We start from the raw sequence: 6,922 nt of genomic DNA, 5'->3' as shown, positions 1-6,922 counted from the left end.
TGTGCGTTATGATGATGTATCTCAGTGTGTGTGTACCTGTGTGTGTGTGTGTGTGTGTGTGTGTTTTTCCCCACAGGTCTGTAGGCATGGGGATATCAGGTGGACACAAACACACTGGTGAGGCGAGAGAGAAGACGGGCAGTGGAAGAAAAGCTACAAGCTGCAGAAAAATCACAAGGGAGGAAAAGAGGTGAGGACAGGTGACAAAGGGCTGAGGGGTGGAGGTGGGGGGCTGTCATAGTTGGGTGGGGGGGGGGGTATTGGGGAGTGAAGAGCTGAGGGTGCAGCATCTGGAAGAGTCTGTTTTAGTTGATCTGGTTCTGTAAAGTCACAAAAAATATGCTGAACATCTGGAGTCTGGTACATCGAGGCGAAGGGAGCGAGGGACGACTGCTGGGGAGGATGAGGCGACAGCTACTAATACCCCTGGTGAAGGAAGAGACAAATGCCCAATTGCAGCTGCTATACATGAAACAAACGAATATCGACTCTAGTTTCAGCTTACCTCCCCTCCGTCACCACCTTGCTCCATTCCTCCATATTCTCCCTGTTGGCAGAAAAGTTCCAATTAAGTACACGGTGTCATGACCCGATCCCTACAGGAAACCCGCTTTGTGATCATTTGTTGTACGTGAACCGTGGCTACTTCCTGTCGGAAGAATTTACGTCATTTTATTGGTAATTAAATAAATGTTTTGCTAATTAAAACACGTATTTCTTGTTTAATGGCCGTTCTTCATTTTAGTAAAGAATGTCTAATATATGCGGCTAATTTTGTCATCCATGACAGTAAAAAAAAGGTTCAACACTTGCATAACTCAAAAGGCACGTCGACGTCGATCAGTACAAACGTAACATTAGCGGCGTAAAGAAGCAGAGATCAGACGGCGTCAAACACTGGTGGTAACCGGAAGTTTATAACAAACTGGGTTTCCTGTAGGGATCTGTAAAAGAGGACGGGTAGACGGGAGGGGGAGGGGCCTCAGGCACCAGTGGACACTGAGTTTCTGTCATCATCCAAGCAGCTCAGACTGCGTCCAACATGCTGATGGTTAAGTATCATGCGTTGGTCTGTTAGTTGATCTACGGGGATCTACAGGGATCTACGGCGTGGAAGTGGAGCTCCACTTTAGGTGCTGAAGCTGAAGCTGATGTTATTTTTAGTGCACATTAATGCCATTAATATATTCATGAGCTGGTCTGACGTCGTAGAGATGGCTGAGGAGCTCCAAGGTTACGAAGGAGAACTTTCATATCACAATCTTAAACGGAATAAATGAGTGTATGAAATCAAGCAATGAACTGCAGCACTTTTATGTCATTTGTTTTATATGTTTCCAGTTGAAACGTGTGATTTCAACCCACAAAACTGTACGTAAAATCATTCATTTGTGATTGAAAATGTATTTGTAACAGCCTTCGACTGTCACTCGCAAAAACATGCTTTTATTGTGTAGTTTTGCTTTTAAATACATATATAGATTATAAACCTGTTTTGTATGCACCATAGTGGTGACATTTACTTTTATATTACATTTAATTTGTACGCCTGAATCTTCTGTATATCAGATTTAAACATGTACGTCTTATTCCTTTAAGGTTTCATTGCATCCTATTTCGGAGTGTGTCGACTTGGTGCATGAGCCATGCAGAGTATCCCCGTTCTGTGCACCCCACCCCTGCAGAGATGACCTATGACCCCATCACACAGCCCTGTCAAATAGGCACCTCAACAACGGGCTCCTCCTACCGGGGAGAACACAGATGAGACAACACACAGAAAAGGTAAGAAACAGGACACAAGACACATGAGACCATCAGACAGGATTCAAAAATGAAGTCCAAGTTTTAGACCAGCACCTCTGCACTGTGTGTTTGTTAGTGCTAGAAACTAATCAGTCAACACAATCACTTTTTTCTGCCTTTTTACCAAATACAAACCACTGACAGACTCAAAGAACTGCTGTGGTAGAATGTTTGAAGGCAGTCTCACGTCGAACGAGTCAGTTGTCATTGACATTCTTCTAGGGAGGTTTCCCACTGAGATGTGTTGTTGTTTTGTTTATGGGCCATTGAAGCTGCTGCACATTTTGAAAAATTGCTTGTTGTGTCCTCCCTCAGGGTCCCCTAGGGGCCCGTGGCCCCGAGCATCTCTCTACCTCGTATTGTGTAATAAGCTTTAACCACCACTGACCTGGTTTATGAGCCCGCTGGCGGCGGCGACGTTCTCAACTCCCTCCACGGTCGCCTGTGACACTTCGTTAGCCCCAGTGACTGCTGTGTCTGCAACGATGTTGGCCTGATCCACGGTCCTGTTGGCCACTGCGGCGCACAGTGAAAGAAGGGACGAAGTGGGACGTCAGCCGCGACCGGTACCCGCAAAAACCCCAAGAACTCAATGAACTTCAACTTTCTTCATGTTCTACCTGTTAAAAGGTCTTCAGGACGACTAGGGTTGGTTACAAGTGTAATTTATTACACATAATGTGTACATATCTTACCTGTGTTTACCGATGACACAACTCCCTCCTTCGTCTTATTGCCTGAAGAAAGGAGAGAATCGCATGAAATGAACCTGACCAACTCTGAGTCTTTCAGAGCATCTAATCTCATCAGTGCATTCAATATGCAAAGCCCTTTTATCCAAAGTGCTTTACAATTTGATTATTACACCACACACACACTCGATAGAACTGCTTTCGGCTCACCCATTGTTTAAAATCGATGTTATTCATAGTGTTTCTACTGGGATCACTGACACTGATACTTTAGTTTGACGCTGCCTCCACCCGACAGCTGAGAGTGTTCGGTCAGCTGATCCACCATCCTTTCAACATGTGGTCTTTGATTTACACCCTACTTTGTCAAATCACGCTCATCTTCCTTCCCCATCTTCCCTCTTTGGTGTTTCCGCGCTGCATCGAGCTCCGGTGTTTCCTCACGTTTCATGGGAAGATTTCTGTCGTGAATCGTGCTGCAGTCAGCAGACTCTGCCAGTGTACGTCTCTCTACTCAGCCCCCTGTGCTTATCACAGTGTGATCCCAAGCAGATTAGATGGTTATATAATCTGCCACAGACAGAGATGTATCTGCGGTAAAAGATGACTGGTCAGAGGAAGGCGAGAGGAAAGAGATGGCGGAGATTCAGCTCCTACGTTCACACAGATGATGCAATTTACAGCCTCCCTGCCCCCCCCCCCCTCTCTGCACGCTTCCCCTCGGTACATGAGCCTCGTGCCTGACTGCTAAGCATCACGCTGCAGTGTCCAGCACGACACACACACACACACACACACACACACGCTGCAATGACACGGCTTCTTTCTCTCTCGGCCAACAGAGGGAGTCAACGTGTCACTGCACATCGTGCACATCAGAGGTTCGCGTCGCACCGAGTGCTCTGCGACTATGGAACGGTGCTTAACCACTGATGATGGAACTTCCTTTTAAACGATCACGGGATTTGTGAAGGAATGTTTTGAGATAATCCTGATGATAAATGATAATCCTGATCCGAACGCTTGGTGCTGTAAAATGTATTAAACAGATTAGAGGGTGGAAAAAAGGGGTTTGGGGAGTTTTGTGGGGACGGCCGTCATTGATTCACATTAGTGTTCTGCAACATCCTGCCGAGGCGTATTTGTGCCGCATGTGCACGCGCCGTCTGCCTGAGCGGGTCCACGGAGACCTGGAAACTTTGAAGCCACATTCACATGCTGACGTCGTCACTCGGCTGCAGGCAGATACAGTCGGAGCCCGCCTGCATCGTTCACATCCGCTCCTGTGTCATCGCCCCCCCCCCCCACCCCTCTGTCTTTCTCTCTCTCAGCTTGTCGTCAGTCAGTCTTCTCCACCTCCTCCGTCCTCCCTCCATCCTACATGTCACCTATCCCTCCATCTGTTCATGCTGGAGCCACGAGACCAGAAGCTTTTTTTTTTTTTTTTTCTGACATAACACCCCTCCCTTCTCTGCCCCCCCTTTCTCTGTGTAGCTCTGTACGCTTGCATTTCTCTGTACCACCGTCCCCACTGGGGTGGGTGGGGAAGGGGTGGTGGTAATGGTGTGAGTGTGTGTGTGTGTGTGTGTGTGTGTGTGTGTGTGGTGGGGGGGGGGGGGCTTTAAAAGCTGCGAGGGATGAAGGTGGTTGGTCATCGAAGCGGCACGCAATGGCTGACAAATCCTGCATGCTGCAATGCCAGGAACGTGCAGACACACACTTGCATTCATGCGGGGATGGGGTGGAGGTGGTGAGAGCGCAGTGCTGCAGTGCTCAAGTGGTGTCTGTCCCCTGTCCACACCCCCCCCTCCCCCCTCCAACACACACACTTCCAACTGTGGCATTGAGCTACACATTCACGTTGCAGTTTTTAATGCTCATCATCATGATTAACGTATGACTCTGCCAGGAGCAGCTCTGTGGCCTGAAGTCTTCCACGCCGCTGACTCCACTTCCATCATCACCCCCCCCCTACACACACACACACACACACACACACTGCAGGAGGCCCAAAAGCCTGTGGGTAACCTTGAGGTGTGACGCAGTCGCTGTTCAAGCTACCGCAGGAGAAGAGACACAAGTCATAGCAGAGACGTCTACACGCATTGTGACCGACATCTTTGTGGAACGAGAGAGTTCTCTCAGATGATCTGGAGCTGTGAGCTCAGGTCTGATTACATGAAGTGGAGGCCTCTGCTCCCTTTGAGTTGTTCTCACACCAGTGAGTAAAACAGAAAAGTGGATGAGAGCTTGATGCGGGCGCCATTACAGGATTGTGTGGTGTCCCACTCCCCCCCTTCATCGTTTTCATCCTCCTCCATAATTCACCATTCTGCTAGTCAAACTCTTTCCTTTTGATCTCCCTCCTCATCTGCCACCCCACCCCCCCCTCCACTCTGTCAGGCCCCCCCCACCCCTGGCCCTGCACCAGTCCTGCGCCACTGTCCTGCCCAGCGTTCACTCCATCCCCCCCCCCCCCCCCCCCGTCCCCGTGTTCCTCTCCAGTCGTACAAGTGTCCCAGACACAGACACCCATGGGACACCCCCCAACTCTCTGTCCTGCGAAAAAAAACCACGGGATGCATCCACCGACACACACACGCCTACAAAACTCCTCACACGAGGAACGGTGTCTTACCTACATACATCACCCTTCCTTGGTCTTGGCTGCTGCTTCCTCCATTCCAGCTTTGGTCTTCTCTGCCGCGGCCACCACCCCCTCCTTGGCCATGGAGAACCCCTTCATCAGTACATCCATCTTTTAGGCGAGATGAGATGGCTGAGCTCCCTGCTCCAAACGGGCCTGGCTGGTGCTGACAGTGAGCGTGCAGCAGAGATGATGTGAGATGTCAGAGTGTGTGTGTGTGTGTGTGTGTGTGTGTGTGTGTGTGTGTCTGAGTGGGAGTGTGCGTCCCAGTGACTCCTCCCCCCTTTGGTGCTACAGCAGAGGACTGGGAGGACCGCACAGCAGGGCGACAGCACGCAGACTGAGGCAGAGGGAAGGGAAAAGGAAAAGAGCCAGTATGCAAGAGCTGGAGGGAACAAGAGGAGGAGGAGAGAGTCGGACGCTGCAGCATATTCAAGCCGTGCTGCAGCCCCCGCCCCTCGCCCCCTCCTCCCCTTCCCCACCACCACGCCATGATTCTCACTCAAAAACTGTGATTGACACTGGGCTCACAAAGCATATTTCTAGATGACGAGCTTGTGAGTATAGTTACATAACCAGCTGCTACGCTAACATGTCAATACTACATGTGACAATTCATCGCCTTTTTGACGACGTTTGTAACAGGGAATGAGGGAAAAGGGCCCTCGTCATCTCCACACCAATGAGTCACAACTAATCTCTCCTCCCCCTCGTTCATTACTTCTCCCTCAGGCACAACCGTTTTGGATTTGGACAATGGCTGCATCTCAGTTTCTGTTATTGTCTGAACTCCACAGACTCATTCATGTTTTCAGGACATGTAATTATCACCCTCTGTCAGCCAATCAATGTGAACAAAATATATTTATCGTGCACACAAACCTGAGTTTTCACTGATCACATTGTTTTGTCTTTTTTTTTGTCGTCTTTTACCCCACCACTAGATGTCACTGAAACAAAGCTTTGAATGAACTAACTAATTTTTGATTACACCCATTTTCTGATCTGAAATAACTCACCTTCTTCCTCACATTCATTTTGCCCCTTTTTATTTTTTCCTATTTTCTTCTTTGACACTCTGACCTCAGCCTTGACGGGCCACATCCTTCCACCCCTACCGTTCTCATCCAGACACTCTGCACCTAGCCCAAAGGACTAAATTTGATCTGTTTTTGGCAAAAAAATATACATGTATATCGTATATAGTATAGAGTCATGGGCCCTTCATCATCATCATCAGTTTCATCCCTTGCACTGCCCCCAAGTGGCTACGACAATTAATGACAATTTTTGTCTGTCCCCCAAAAAACTGGTGGGGTTGTTTGTAAATTGAGTGCCCTCTAGTGGTCATATCAATAACAACGATGTGCTGTGTTCAGGACGTATTCTTGAAGAATTGGAATCTGTATCCACTTATGTTTTGTGCTGATTGTCTGTACTTACTAACACCAAGTTGAAACCTACAGATGAAAGATGAAAAAAATAATTCCGATGACAACGGAGGTGTTGATGCTACGTTAGTGGCAGTCCTGTATTTTATGGTTAATGACAAAACTCTAAATACTAGACTAAATAGTTGTCTGAGTTAGAGGACCCCCGATGAAGCAGCAGTACGATGTGAGGGAGCCGAGGCCGTACCAAAGTCTCGAGGTCAGATGAGTAATTCAAGAGCCACAGCGCCATCCGAGCGAGCAGAGGCCCAGATGAACCACGCGTAAGTACAAGACTTTGAGTCGTTACCCAAATATTTCCCATTTTGCATCAGCTCACTCAGCCA

This window comes from Lampetra planeri, unplaced genomic scaffold, assembly GCF_965212315.1.
Source record: "Lampetra planeri unplaced genomic scaffold, kcLamPlan1.2.h2 scaffold_1051, whole genome shotgun sequence".
Taxonomy (NCBI): Eukaryota; Metazoa; Chordata; class Hyperoartia; order Petromyzontiformes; family Petromyzontidae; genus Lampetra; species Lampetra planeri.
The sequence above is the reverse complement of the archived record's forward strand: the minus strand, read 5'-3'. Positions refer to the sequence as shown.